Genomic DNA, 16,914 nt, shown 5'->3' with positions numbered 1-16,914 from the left:
AAATAAAGGGAAACAATGTAGGAATAACTTGTATAACGTTTTTATTAACAAATAGTAATATAAAACCTTGTTTTCCCTGTTTGAGACCTTAAAAAATAGACTGCGACTTATATGCCAGTGCGACTATATTCCGAGTTTTACGGTAACATTCTTTGCTAGCTTGGTGCTAATAGCAGTACTTTTCTTTTTACTCTGTTGTTTTAGCTCCAAAGAGGTAATATCAAAAAGGCTGGGCTGTTGGCGTTCAGTCGTCTACGGCAGGACCTCGCTCTGATTTTCTATTGGTCAAAGTGACGGCTGTGACAGGAGCAGTTGTGAATGACAAAAAGAAAATCAAACATGCTAGACTTTCTGTTGGAACATAGTGAGGGGTCCCAGACGTGGCATCGGTTGTCGTTTATCATGACACACTACACAAGATGAAATGATGGATTATCACGTACAACACTCATTGTCGTTCACGATCCGAGCAGACACCGTACAACACTGTGTCGGGCTGTAATAGGGCTGATGTCATGTAGTGTGTACCCGACAAAACCAAATAAATATGCAGGTCAAAACAAATGGCATTACTGATTTCACAGGCATTCCCCAATGATGTTTGGATAAGCTCCACATGATCTTATCCTCAAAGATATTAATCCTCTGACTCTTAGCTTGTGGTTCAAGGAATACCTGAAGTTGACACTTTATCCCAGTTTCACTCAATTAACATCACGTACAATGGCCCTCATGTCATTCACATGAAATACTTACATTAGGTTACATGACAAACATACTTATTTTAACCAAGAACACCTTTTCTCAAACCTGTTTGTTGCCTGAACCTAACTGCAACCGTTTCACAACACTAATGTCCCATTGGGACAAATGTGTATGTGTATATGTTATGAGAAAAGAAAAGAAAAGAACAGAAAAGGCATGACAAGGTGTTTGTATTTTACGACATGGGAGTGAGAACTAGTTGGACATATTTAATACACCCTAATGATCAGCATTCAAAATAACCACACTCATAATAATCCTCAGTTGCTATAACATAGCTCCATTTCTGTTGTTCAGACGACTAAACAACCAGCTTTATTTATCAGCCATAACAAGGTCGAGTCCTCTGTAACTTCTATATTATACTTTGTGAATACAACCTCAGTATTCAACAAACATTTAAACATTCTAAAAATGCCAGAACAACTGTTGCCAGTAGCAACTAGCTTTGATTTTCCCACAACGCAGGGGGTCGGTGACCAGAAACATAACATAAAAGCCTATGCACTCTTCACTCGTGCAGCCTGAAGATTGCTCATCAGACTCTGAAACCAGCCGCACACAATTATGCAGGCTTTCTGACAGTATTCCACACATTTTAAATTCAAATCAATGCTTGATACTTCAGCCAAATATGTTGATGAAATACTTAGCCAAGATAATTCTGCTTACACTGACGGATGCTTGCCAGTTTTATCCCACCTCTGTCACTTAACATGCACCGTACATGTTTATGCAAAGGTTTTTTAACCTTCAGTCGTGTCGGTTTCTGCTTCACTGTTGGTCACATTCTCCATCTGTTTACTCGGTTGCATTAATATGACTGTATTTGTCTGGTGTGTTTTGTCTGTTAAATTGGTAGTTATTTCACTTTGTGCTTTTGGTTAATTCTTCGCATAATCATCTCTTTACTTGGTTGCAATTTGAATTAATAATTGACAACAAAATTGATTGAACAGCTGCAGATTATATTTACTTTTGTTGTCTTCAGGGCACACGACAGTAATATTTTATGAATAGGATCACAAATTGAGCGGAAAATAAAACACCCAGGAAATTTTTGAAGACGTGGTGGGAAGAAATCAATTTAAAAGCACATTTTCTTGCCTTAGTTGTACATGTTGGGCACAACTTCTCTCTGCAGAAGTTTTTAATCTTGGGTCAAATGGTTGTTTTATGAAGCATGAAAATAGGCTGTTTATTCAAGCTAAATGACTTGCATTTCCATTTTAAGTTCTTATCACTTTTTTTGGCTCTCTGAACAGCTAAAATCCAGTGATCCTGCATATTGCTGATGTATTGAGGACAAGGGGCTATTAATCCCAGCAGAACCTGTCGAGATAAAGCAAAGCCCTGCTGGGTTGTGCAGAACACTCCTAAAACTACAGATTTATTGTTCGGGCAATGATTACTCCCCATGAGTCTCCATATTACTTCCAAAGTCAGTTCATGTCATTCTACCAGTTTTGCAGTCAATACGCTCAAAGCTCTGCTGCACACTCTTAACTAGGGCAATGAAATACATTTTATCAACACATATCGAATACTAAGATAACATCATCTCCAAAGGTCAGATCCATAGTGAGAAATTATGGGTGAGAGACGATATGTCAACATTAAGTCCTGGTATAACTTTGATAATAAACCACTCCTGCAGTATTCCATTTACAAAAGGCCAATAATACTTTATCATTCATATTAATAAAAAATTCATCTGCCATTAGCACTGAGAACTGAACAAGCAATTTACAGTGGAACACTGAACTCTATTGCTGACTGATGTCAGACTCTGCTAGACAAACTCATGTTATGCCGGCCTTACACCAAATGACTTTCCAAGCAATTTCACTGTCGCAGACAAATTTCAAATGTAGGAATAAAATCATGAGTTTTACCTCAGTTGGTGTACGCTCCTGTGATCTTGATTATTTGGTGTAAGGTGGTTATAAAAATCTGTTTATATCTTAAGTCTTTTTCTCATCTTCCTGTTCTGACAAAATCAAACATGTTCAATATCTTAAGTTTTTGGTCTTGGCTTATGTAAATACTGAAGTTCAATGACATGAACACTGTCCACAACCAATAGCTGCTCTCTCTCCAGCACCAAACCAGAGGCAGCTAACTGGGTAGACAGCAAACATTGAGGGCACCCTGGGGAGGCACATGACCTTGAAAAAAATTCTTGGTTCTCTTGTACTGTGGAAAAGGGGCAGAAACTGGTGGAGCTGTGGGGAGAACAAGTTAGTGTGTTATTAGGTGTGTCTCTATAGCCCTGCTTCCACCGAGCAGTATGGTAATGGTTCAGTTCAATTCAGTATGCTTTTTTTCCGTTTCCACTGGTAGAAAGTTGTGGATGGGGTACCTAGCACACACAGATCTGGTACTAAAAGGTGGAGCTGTAAACACTGCAGTCCGTTGATTGGTCAGTAGCGGATGGTCTCTCTGCTCAGGGCTGAGTTGTGGCAAGTCTTACATATATTAGTAAACTTTAATTACAAAATGAAAGGATGTTTTGCAGCCTCTTGCAGCAGCTGCAGTTGAAGAAAAAGAAGCTTATTTCATTGGGCCAACTGCCAGCAACTTTTAAGGTAATGTTACTAAATGCCGGAGGTGACGATGTGAATCAGTCAACACACCTTAAATATTCCATACGACAACTTTGGCCATTACTTTAGTTTTTGTATTATGTGCACTGCATATATTCTAATCCTCACTTGAAGAAAAAAAAAAACATTGCGGCTTGCCCAAGATTGCCTGACAAGGACTAAAGATACCCGCTATTTTTAAAGATGTCATTGAGAGAGCAGTGAGCGACAACAACCTCGCCCACATTTAAGGGTACTGTTTGTGGTGGAAACACTAAGGAGACCAAGGGTCTAGGTACCATGTCTGAAGGGTTACTTTTGGTTCCAAAGGTACCATACTCAAAGTGTTTGGTGGAAACAGGGCTTAATTCACCAACCTGCTCCTAAATTATTGAAAATTTTTAATTTAGAGACAGTTCCCCTCTCATTTCCACACTCTCCTGCTACTAAAATGGTGCAGCTAAAGATGACAAAATCTGAAATGTGAAGTTTGCATGCAAATACAGTCATATAGAGAGTGGAGCAAAACATTTTTTTTTTTACCAGGAGCAAGATGGGAAATAATCTCAAAATGTGAGCCTGCAAGTTCCCCAGTCTTTGCAAAGTCTAATGGTGTATGACTAAAACTCACATTGTCTTTAGATGTGAGAGGCTGTCAGACGTGCCGCTAGCCCAGCACCTGCTAATGTGTGCTCACCTTTCTTTCTCTGATAAGTTAAGATCCAGACGTACAGAGGTTTTTTACCGGGAGCCCAATTATCCGCAGAGGTCTCTTCCTCTCTAAAACAAACGGACTCTGTGTTTTGAACCAGTAAAAACATGGCAAAGAAACATGGCAGACTCTGTGGACAAGGACCTGCTCCCTGTGGAGATATTAACTTCTCATTGTAAGGTTAACAAAGACACAACAGTTCTTATTTAAAGGTGGTTATACACTAAAGAAAACATACTTATTATTTTATATTAAATTTCTGCTAGTATATCCGGCTTAAATCCTACACACTGGACCTTTAAGTCAGAATATTCTGACATAAAATGACTGAAGGTATAAAAAACTACTGCTACAGGGGAAAAAAAGCTACATTGTTTATTCATTATTTCCACATTTACGCAGTGTTATACTATCCCTGGCGTCTTTGCCTATCTGTACCTTTAAGAGTTAAACCTCCTGAAGTAGTGTGGTGTTTGGTGAAGAGAGCGGTCTGATTTGCCCTTTTCATGAATGTGACTAGCAATCCGTCTGCATGACCCCAGCTTAGAAAGAACCATAGACTGGGATTTGTTACCTTGGATACCCAAGCACACACATTAGATCCACTTCCTGCTGTATATGTTTATTGTTATGCACCATATAGTGAAAGATCTGTGTTGACTCTGCACCCAAAAACCATTGGTCTGGCTGTTGTATAATCATCCATGAATCTGTTTATCAATGCGTCATTATGCTGCTTCAAATGAAATAATTCAGTTGATTCTTAACCCATCTACAGCCTTCTGTGCTCAAAATGGTCACAGTGCCAAGATATTGTGTACATCGGCTGAGGATGAGCTCCAAGTCTCAATCTGAGTCCACACTCCTCATCCCTGATACCTCTCACAGTCAATGACTCCATCAAAGGCCTGACAAAATACAGACAGGCGCCTCTCCATCACTCTCTGCTGTGCTGAAATGAGCTCTTGGATCAGCTTGTTCAAGGCGAAGGGGCTTCATGGGCAGCGGTGGGACACAACAGCCCGCCTGTCCCCAGAAACAAATAGCTCGCAACACACCTCATTTTCTTGTCTTTTTTAGTATTATTGAGATTTCTTACACATAAGACAGCCATCAATCATTGTCAACACTGCATATATTTTCTTTAAGATTGTCAGCTTCACAGTCTAAAATATTTGGCAGTCCAGTGATATGATTCTTACGATTTTAATCGTTTCTGGACACTGTCCCAAGAAATACATTTAGTGACAAAACACTAACAGCTATAGAAATTATGACTCGTCTGTGTGGGGCATATTATGATAGTGTTATGATTTTGTCACGGAAGACTACTGATCATTTCCTCATTTTCTACTGACAGTCAACATTGGTTTCTTTAAACCATGACCGCAATATTTCCGTAAACACTTTACCTATGCTGTAGTAATTGTATATTTGCACTGGATCACGTGATTACTTGTATGTGAAAGGTGTTGATTTTAGCGTCACTCAGCTCATTGTTTGGTTTTCTGGTGCACGACTTTACTGTTTTGATTCACTTCACACCAAGCAGCTGTTATGAGCAAAAACAAACAAACAAAAAAAAATGTAGGGCAGCAAATGGCAGACCAACAAAAGCAGGGCATTTACGTAGCAGCTGTAGAGACGGGGATTGCCTTCAGGAGTTGGAGGAGACCAAAAACTGAGGCAAAAAAAGTAAATACTGGAGGCACATTCATCATGTCAATATAAACACAACTGCAAAGTATGCTGATGTTGCTTTGTATCAGCGGGATGTGTAAATAGTCAACTGTTAATCTTTCAAAGGGGAAAGTCAGTGTTGTGTTTCAAGTTTACCCAAATGGTATTAATGTAACCACGACAACAAACCTGGCCTGACCTCAACCACACCGTGATTTACCCCAAAACACAAAGTTTTCCTAAACAAGTCATTTTTCGATATAAACCTATCCAAACTTTAACCATAGCTGTGACAGATCAGAATACTGATTTATTTTTGCAACAATATGTACTTGATGAGGAAGGCAATAGGTCATACTGCTGATAGGTGCATCACATCAGAGGATATGTTGCTTTTGTTATTGGACTTATTGGACTTCTGGTAAATGTCACACAATTTAATGTCCCATTTTCTTTATAGACATATTTTCCTGTTATTCTCTTTATTTGATTTTTCACTATTGCAAGAGAGATTATCTGTCTGAAGAAATGTCACTTTTTTAAGCTTCTGATTACTAAACTGAGAGGTTATGTAAGATATTGATGCCTCCCAAATAGATGGCTTCACTCTCAGCATGTCGCTCTACTCAGCAGGTGATTTGTTTTAAACAGAGATGGAGTTTGTGCAGCAAGTTAAAAAAAAAAAAATACCACACTTAACCCCTCAAACATGACACATTGCATCCTTGCCATGTATTTCAGTCGTAATGTCTTACTTGCGTTATGATTCAGTGGTTCATTGCCAAATAAGATATTTATATTTCTGTGCCCTCAGTCTGGAGTGGAGTGGGTATTGTCCCTTAAAAGATGCTCTGTGCTTTGCGCAGTGTCCTTTCACATTTCTGCTTTCAATAATGGCCACGGTCTCAGAACATGAGGCACACTGGTTTTAAACTGCCTGTGGGAAGAACGAATATGTAGGAGCCTGTCCAGTCTTGATTAAAAGCTTTGTTTTCTACTTGTCTCTCTGACTCTTACTTCTCGAACTGTTGTCTCTTGTCACCTGTGTGTGGATCTCACTCACTAAAGCATCATGTGAGATTATTTAACGGATGCAATTCATCTGTTACATAGTCGCTAAACCAGTCCTTCAATCCAGCCCCCAGGAACAGCCCAGAATTACAACTCTGGAGTCCGTCAAGTGATGTTGGGCCCAAAAAGACTTTGTCCAATAGACTTACATTGTAAAAGAGACATGTGTAAATTAGTGACACATTTTTTAAAGCATCACAACCCCCATGAAATGGCTTGTCTTACTGTCAGAGTTTTCATCCGTTCAGTTCAATAACATTTTGAAACATCAGGAGTCCAACAATTAAATAATTTTATCACCGTTCAAGACAGCAGAGTGCTAAGATAAAGTAGCTGGCTCAGCCAGCACAAATCTTTAGTGCAACAGCTCTTTGGATCCAATGATGCAGAAGCAGTGCCGATCATCAGGGTATTTATATACATGCTAGTTGAATGTTTTTGGCTTCATGCACCACTGAGCAACTTTCATACAAATGAACAGCATCTCGCCTCCAACACTGTATCCAGGTCTCTTTATACAACAATAGATTCAGTGCTGTGGAGGTTAAAACAGAAATGCTTTGTCAAAATTGAATAATTCCATATAATCTAAATAATAATCAGTCTGTTATAGGTATGAGTCTGAATAGGACGGCGTCTGGGTCAGGACCTGGGGGATGGAGGAGGATAGCAGGTTAACAAGGGGGGTGCAATTTGGTTATTTTGCTAACAATGTCCCCCCTGAAATTACCTGTCTCTACTGCCAGGAGCTCTTCAATGTCTATACTCTAACCCAGTAAAGATTTTACCCTGGATTGAATTATTCAGTTTGTTTGTTGTATCGTGTGCACGGTTGAGCAACCAACCAGAAAAAAAACAGAAAGAAACAAAACAAAATCAGCCTCTGCTGTTGTCCAGAGAATAGATTATCAAGATTTTGCCTCTAAAATGAGACCATCTCTCACTCCAACAGGATTAGCTTGCCACTCCAGCTCAATAATGCAACGAAGTACAGAGACCTCGAGTACACTGATAGTGCACTTAGCTGCTCATGGTCTTGTTCATTTTTGCTGGAGAAAATGTAAAATCACCTGTTTACTTACCCAATTACAATAGCCACAACTCCAGGCAGGCACACTTAAAATGAAAAGTGTGATGTTAATTGCCATTTAAATGGGCTCTTTTGCCTGCTAAATTGTTAGACTGCTTATATTCTCTTTAACAAGATTAGTAGTTTGGAAAAGGAGAAATGATTCCGCGGTGAGATGCTGCCGAGAGAGAAAAGGGCACAATTAGTTTCCCGATCAATTTGCCAGGAAAAGGAGGGGGAAATCAATACCCTGATTATGCATAAGGACGTCATCCGCTTACACTGAGATCAAAGCATCAATGATCTAAGCTGAAGCAACCAGGGATCCATCTACACATGATCCATAAGTCATGTGTGGAGGAGAGGACAACAGTGAGACACCCAACATGTATACAAATGAAAAAATTGCAACATGATATGTAAATGGAGAGACATTATCTGTGCCCCAGAGCCTATGAAATGATGCAGGCTTTTATTATCTCATTTGTAATCAATAACGTGGAAATTCTCAGAGGAGGCACTCAGAGGTGTCCTTTGGGAGGTCTAGCATTAAAAAAGCAGGGAATGGTCAGGCTTTATCTAAACAGGTTTATGGGAAGATCAAAAGGCAGCTGGTTATAGTGATGAGTTAAAAATGCTAAATACATACATCTGATCCTGAACCTGGGAATGAACTTAGCACATACGTTCTGGACAGTCAGAGTGGATTCTGGCTACAGGTATGGAGCACTAACACTTTTAAGAGTTGGGTCTACTTCCAGTTTTGCTGGCCCTGTCCAGCGTGCAAGTTTAACCAGTTTATACTTAAAGGAGCTATATGTAAGAAATCTAAAGCAAATAGTCATAAAATCCTCCTAATATGTCACAGAGACTAGTGAATAATGTTCATATAACATACTGATCTCACCGACAACAATGGTACAGCCAGAATATTCACATTTAAAAAACATTTTTACAGTCCGCAAATCATGTTTGTTTTAAATTTGTGTTTTGGCCTGTTGCCCCACCCACTGCCGTCTACCAGTCACGCAGTCAGTAGAGTCTCAGCATCAGTTACAGTTACGACTGAGCTACAGCAGCACGGCAAGCAGCATTAGCAGTGTCCCGGTACATAGCATTAGCTGCCGGCTCCTCCTCAGCTGTATCCCAGCAGCAGTGTTAGCAGCAGAGAAGCCGGACTTGCTCGAATGGTCCACTGGAAAACCGAAGATCAAGGACGCGGTGACGCGGCCCTGCCACGGCAGCTGCCCGTGGGCAAACAAATCAGTCTCCAGCGTGCCGCTGTCCGGCAACCTCGAATCTGTAGGGGAGGGGGGGCGGACACGACTCGCGGCAGTATTTTGAATTTGAGTGCAGTAACCGTTTTGGCCACATTCTTACATACAGCGCCTTTAATGCAAATTAGCTAAACCGACATTTGTCATTATGACCCATTCTGGCAAATTTAAAAGTAGCCTACATCAACAAGCTGCTGACAGCATCACATCACTAAATCCTACTCATATTGCATTAGGAAAAAGCAAAATAACAATTTGGTTAACATGATATTATGTTTGTTTATAAACGGACTAACAGAGACACTAGTGTCTGAGGTCATGAACAGAGCATGGCAACATGACGGAACATGACGGAGACAAAGTTTCAGTAGAGGTGGGAGGGGGAGTCTCTCAAGAAAACTAGAACCGCGTCAATATGGCAACATTTTGGATGTGAAGCTGACAATAGAAGGGTCCCAAATAACCACAAGCGATGCAGTGCATTGCTTTAAGCTGAACCTTTGTTGGATGCCCTGTCTGTAGTTATTCCAGTCGCTCACTGTAAAAGCTCTGCGAATGCGAATGAAGAAGAAGAAGAAGAAGAAGAAGAAGAAGAAGAAGAAGAAGAAGAAGAAGAAGAAGAAGAAGAAGAAGAAGAAGAAGAAGAAGAAGTTGTTCCCTGAGGGGAAATTCAATTTTTTTACTCGTTATACACACAGGCCCAAAATACGCACACATGCACAAACAAGACCTATACATGCATCAAATGGAGAGATGTCAGAGGGAGGGGGCTGCCCATGGACAGGCACCCCAAGCAGTTGGAGGTTCAATGCCTTGCTCAGGGGCACCTCGGCAGTGCCCAGGAGGCGAACTGGCACCTCTCCTGCTACCAGTCCAAACTCCATATTTGGAGGATAGCGGGAACTTGACCTGGGGACCCTCCGGTTCCCAACCCAAGTCCCTATGGACTGAGCTACTGCCGCCCCAACCACAACCCTGAGAGAGTCTCATGAGCTAGAAGGGCTGATTCATGAAGCTGAAATAAAGAATTGTCTATATGATACCTCACTTCACTACAAAACCTAAAACTGTTGGCAGACAGCTGGAGGGAGATCGGCAGGGAGCTGAACATTTTCGGTAAATGACCATCGCTAATAACAAGCTATGCTACTTGCTGTTGGCTGTATTGTACGGCATTTCCAGTAAATCTCACAATATAAAATGTTTGTTTTCTGTTAAAAAAAAGTAACTTAACAAACGTAGTAGGCTAGTAAGTAGGACTTTTAGACGGTTACGTGTTCAGAGTGATCTCGAGCAGACAGCTAATTTTTTTCACCATTAACTGATTTGTTTACATGAGGTAACAGAAGTGCATATTTAAAGTGCCGAATGTGTACAGAGACCTCTGATGTCACGCAGTGCGACGCAATAGTCAGACACTTGTTTCCTGCTGGGACACGGGGTCATTTTGTTCCACAAAGGAGCAGCTGCTGAGTCAGGTCAGACACCTAATAAAATTGGGTATACCGGTTCAACCAAAGGCTATGACAGACATTGAAATATTTATGAGTTTCAACAAAACCTTGTCCTTTTCTTTTCTCCGTTGGAGGTTAAAGGATTAAGATAGAGCCTTAAGATGCTGCTCATATCTCTGGACCGTTGCTTTAGCTTTTGTAACTCATACGTATGGTATTCAAAATGATAAGCACAGTGAAACTCTGAAATCACTGTCTGTGCTTCTTTACACACTACATACCACAGTGAAAATAACTCACTGCTTCCTGAGTGGAGTATCTGAAATCGAGTAAGTGCTATTGGTGTGAATTATGGAGTGGGCCTGAATGGGACACATTGTTTTGTCCTTTTACTGAGAATGGGAAGCAGCAGACAGATAAGTAAGTGAGATGAAAGAGCGGTGCACCTGGCAGGTCCATGCTCTAACATCTTTGATCCACTGAGGCAAACATCAAAGCGTCTGTTGGGGGCTTTGTGTGGACGCCAGCCCCTCGAAGCACTCGCCTCTATAAGCACCAATTCTACAGCGTAAAGTGCAGCTCGACAAGCGGGGAGGCTCAAGAAAGATGCTTTTCCAGCGGCTGAAATTACAACAATTGTGCAGTCTCTCTAAAGCGAAAGTAACTCAGACGTGATCAATCCAGTGATAATAGGAGTGACGCTTCAGTGCAATTACTGTCAGAGGAAGTGTTTGTGGGAACATAAAATACCCATCAAGTGTGTGCGATGTGTTTACAGTTTGCTGGAGGCCTACAAACTAAAACTGGACAAATAGAATTACTGGGTGTTCATGTCCAAGTGGACTCAGTGTGTCACAGTGAAACATCACACACCTGATCATTCTTCACAGTTTCAGACTGCATTTGTCCAGCTCAGTGGTTCCAAGCATTTTTGGTTTATAGTTAATCAATGCATACTTATTGTATCTTGTTACAGGGTGCATGTGTCTCTGAGTGACAGGAAGTGCAGTTCAAGTACTTATATTTCAGTTGTTGTAAATGATTGCCTCTTTTTCATCATGTTTAGGATATTAAAGTGAAATATTCAGGGTAATAATAACTACAAGTATTGCCTCACAGTTGTATGTCTCTGCCAACCAGCCAAGACCCAGTTTCCATCTATCTCTTTCCAGACTCGTACAGTATGTAGCCATCAGATATGGATGTTGCTGCAAAGAAACTACAAATTCTAAAACATCACCACAGAGTTATGGCTTTGAATACATTATTATGTCACAGTGAAGATGACCGTTTTGGATATTTAATGTCATCACTTCATCATTTCACCTATTAGACAACATGGAAACCTTTAACCTTTGGCCAACAAAATCTGATCAGTTCATCGTTGAGTCCAAGTGGACGTTTGTGCCAAATTTGAAGAAATTCTTTTAAGGCTTTCCTGAAATATCCTCAAATCTACGTCTTTGCTGGCTCTGTTGCATGAACTACAGATTGTATAGCCGCATTTTCAAACGGCCGCTACCACGGACACAAAGAGTATAGAAGCGGATTGAGAGAGACAGTGATGAAATATGAATCAAGACTGTGTTACTGTGTTGCTTATTTCTCGTCTCAAATGTTTTCAGAATCATATTCTAGCGTACTGTTTAACTTTAATTCGAGATAGTTTGTTATCAGCCTGATGCCACACCATTTTTGTTTTAAAACGGCTAAGCTCGCATTGCGTCAACCACCAGCAGGAGTATTTATTGGTCACAGTGTACGGCAGTTGTAAGTTCTGTAATTCTTGAGGAAAAGCAAATGCAACAGCAATCTTCCTCGGTTTTCTATGGTCATATAGCACCAATTTCAAAAGTATTTCTGTTTTTCACTGCAGCTCAGTTATATGAAAAGACCATCCAGCAGTGCAATACTTTTTAATGGTGGATGTTTGTTGAAAGATCCCAAAATCGACATATTTATGGAAGCTGTCCGTAGGCTGTTACAACTGTCCACGGCCAACAAAGAACGTTCAAAACAGAGTCAGCGCTCTGGAAAAGATGCATTTTACACAACTGCATGTGTCTTCATGCTTCAAAATCAATAGCACTGACTATCACCCTTCACAACCTGGCACCTCTTTTAGTTTTTACAATGGCTGTTTCAAAGCTGCCAGACAACAGTTCTGCTATTTTTGCTACAGGAAGAAACACCATTTCAATTACCTCTCACTGCTGGAAAAAGAATTAATGTGGAAAGTTACAGATTTCACTTTCACTTGAGGCAAGAGCGGAGTTATTTTTATGTAGTGCTGTCGACAATGCCACCTATGGGAATTTCACCCCCAGGAAATTATTAGGAAATTCAACCACTTAAAGATTCAACTAGTCACACAGGTTTGAGATCACTCAACTCAAGACATGGTGAAGTTTTGCAAACTTTAAGAGGTTGTTTACAACTAATGAAAATTGTTGTCAATTGCTGAAAAGTTTTTTCTTTAGACAATGACTTCAAACTTTTATATCTGCACTCACGGACTATGACTGAGTGAATGAGTTTAGAGGAAGACTGGTCAGCTACCAGATGACAATCTGATTGACAGATCTTTTTCATGACACTACACTAACCACAAAGAAGCCCAGTGGAAACAACAGTCAGTTAAAAAGAAGGTAAACATTTGAATGGAAGGAAAGAAGCAGAACTACAGAACAGTGAGCCACAGTGCATCTTTTTATGTACTTTCTGTCACAGTGAAGTTGCAGATGTACCTGGAGCAAAATGAGCCTTTTATTTTGTAATGAGCAGCTGTGCATATGAGGCGGACAGATGTGGTTTATCAAAGGAAATGTATAATGTTCACAAGAAAATGAAATGATTAGATCACACACTGAGTGGATTGGCAAGATGTTTTACAAGAGATGTAAGAAACACAGATTTTTACTACAGCGATAATGACTCACAGAAAGATAATTAAATTGAGTTTTAAAGTTCTCAAATTGTAATTTTAATCGTCGGAGGCATCTCTCAGCAAGTGTCCATTTATCCTACAATGCCATTCTCATCAGCCCATCAGAACACAGTTAGTTTTCATTAGAAATCTTAAGTGTCACGGCAGCTATTCACATGATTAACATGACCACTGAGAGATAATGAAGGTGCAGGAACTATCTGAAGTTTATCTGCCATGTTGTGTTTCATCTATTTGGTTGATTCTGTTCAATTTGTTTGTAATTTTGCATTGTTTTCCCATCAGTATGATTTAATTAGCTGTGGGAGAACAGGAAGCTGGTTTACTCTGTGAGCGGATGGTATACTGGCAGTGTTAGGGGAGTAGTTTGACTAGATGTAATTAAACTAGTAAATTTGCATTAAATTTTACAGTCCTCTGGTGGCGTTTCAACTAAATTCTAATTTAAATTGTGTTAATATTTTTCATCTTTGTTGGCACTGGAAGCATTGCTAACCACATACAGTTTCTGCCAGTGAATAAGGTATTTTTAAGGACTGATTTATTCACTAGATGCATATTGTGTATAAAGAGTAGAGCATACGTAGAGAAAACAAACACTTGGGTGACTCAGTGGGTATTGGATGATAGATGTTGATGTAGACATGGAGTCCCCTGAACCAATCAAGGATGTTTTAGGTGATAAGCAGAATCAATACAGTGTTGTCTGAGATAAATGCACATGATTTTTAAACTAGTCAGTCAAAATGTGGTCAGAGTGTCCTCTATAAACACAGATAAAGGTCAACCTACAAAGGAAGCCAATCTCATGATACAAAAGGTAGCCTATAAGATGAGTTGAAACCATCTTTTTTAAGTATATAAAAGGATTGGAGATGGGTCTAAAGTTGCTAGGATGAAGACCTAATAAGTCTAGGGATGCTTGTGAAAAGGGTTTGAACCACAGCAGTGCAACAGACTGTCAGAAACCTATTTCAGGAAATTGAAGGGACAATATCAAGAGGGAAAGGTAGATTTTATATTCAATACAATCTTTGCTGTCAAAATGGCTTCAAAAAGGATATTAGAAATTGCCATTTTAACAGTTATCACAAGAATATTAAAAGGATTCTTTGCCAATTTTCAAGGAGCTTTGTATCATAACCATGTGGGTCGTATGTGTAAATGAACTGTGGTAGACTTCCCTCCATCTTACAAGCGCCCAGATCTCATGCTCAAATCCACTGGATGACTTTACTGGCTCTAGGGCTGTTGCTTGAACTGCATATTATATTTCCGCATTTTCATATACTCGTCACCATGGACACAAAAAGTATAGAAGCAGATCGAGAAAGGGAGACCCACCTCTTTCTCTCTTTCTCTCAAACTCAGACCAAATGGTAAAACAAGGCAGTGCTGGTCAAAATTAAAGCAAGATTCTGTTACTGCATGGCTTCATTCTTGCCTAAAATGTCTTTAGAAACATATTTTAGTGCACTGTTTGGCTACAATCAATATGAGAATTTGCAAACTGCAACGGCATACTTTTTCCTGTATTGTAAAAACAGAGGCTGAAAATACTGAGATCTAATTGTAAAACTACACAGTGCTGATCAAATATAAACCAAAATTCTGTTACTGCATTGCCTATTCCTCACCTAAACTGTTATCAGAAACATATTTTAGCTCACTGTTTAACTGCAGCTCAAGATTGTCTGTTACCAGCCGGCCACCATATTGTTTTCTGTGGAAAAACAGCCAGGGTTGCATTATGTCACCCACCTGCAGGAGCATTTGTTGGTCCAGTGCAGCTCAATGGATTCTGGTAGTTGTAAGTTTTCTACCTCTTGAGCAAAAGCAAATGCCACAGACCTTTCCGTTGGTTTCTTTGGTCATGTAGCACCAATGTCAAAAGTATTTGGATCTTTCTACCGCATAGACAGCACAGTTTTATGAAAAGACCATCCTCCCAGCAGTGAAATATTTCTTCAATTCTTGATGCATACATCATTGGAACCTACACTCATCCATACAAGAACTTATTAGTAATCAGTGTTGTTTTTGTCCTGTTTTGTTTTTTAAATTAATAATATGTGAAATCTTCCGAATTGCGCTTAATATATTTGGAATGTTCCTTTTACATGTACCTAATTTTTTAGATTGGTAATATAGCTGAACAGCGGGTACTGTAAATGAGACAGTGGGAACTGTAAATGAGAGATGAGCCCACCCAGTGGCAGGCCGAGAGGAGTCAGCTTATTGTTCCTCCTGAGGATGCCCCACTGATGAGTCGCTCATTGAGCTGCACAGTAAAAAGGGCTGACGACTGTCTCCAGTATAATTGGACAAATGAATCAATTACATCAATAGCAAATTACAACATTCATAATTGATCCCTGAACAAATGCAGTATAGATCATCCCGACGTTCGATAGCCATACCACAATATTCATGTTACACTGAGCATATTCAGGAACTAATTAAATCTCAAAGGAGAGGGTCGATGTTTGAAGTAGCATGAGAGAACTATTGATCGTACAACCGCTGTCTCTTATACCAGTGATTTAAACTGCATGACATGATACAAGTATTTGTTTGGAGTCATTTCAAATATCCTCCACAGAAAACAATATTTGCATAGCAGATAGAGACCACAGCATCAGGCATAAAACGGTAAATCAAATCATTTATGCAGAAATTTGTGTTTGTTTTGCCATCACGTTATTCTTGTTTTGTTGCTTTAACAGCTTCCAAGCTGCGAAAACAAATTTGCCCTTGACGGAAAATAAAATATCTCCTGTATCTATGGCCTCCTCATTATAAATGTTCACATAATTAACTATGATTGCATACGACTGTGTTTAGGTATTGAACTGGCACTAAGCACAGCGCCAAGGCTTTTTTAGAAGCCTTCACAGCTCTTACAAAAGAAGGGTGGCTGTCAGCATGAGAGTTCACTTGACGAATCAATACAATGGACAGCAGGATGAATGCAAATGTCTGGACGCATGTACAGAACATTTCTACTTACAACACAGCATGGGGCTGCTTTCTGCTTCCCCTTTCTTTCATCATGATAAAGTCTGCCATATATTTCAGATTACCAACACAGAGTGCAGTTACTGTGGTCTGGCCTGGGTTTCAGCTCATTCTGTAGCAATTGCTTATTTAAAAGCTGTTTTTCACATGAATTACTTTTTTTCTTTTCAAATATTTTATATATAGTAAGACACAACTGGTGCCCAAATATAAGTCAGTTTTTGTTTGAAATCCATCTTCGAGAGGTGTTTCCACAACTTTATGGTCACTCTGGAGGCTTTAGTTTGTTGTGCTTTTCTCTCTAATATTATGTCCTAACCCATTTATATTAATAAG

The sequence above is a fragment of the Epinephelus moara genome, chromosome 2 (assembly GCF_006386435.1).
Source record: "Epinephelus moara isolate mb chromosome 2, YSFRI_EMoa_1.0, whole genome shotgun sequence".
NCBI classification, from domain to species: Eukaryota; Metazoa; Chordata; class Actinopteri; order Perciformes; family Serranidae; genus Epinephelus; species Epinephelus moara.
This window is presented reverse-complemented; position numbering follows the sequence as displayed.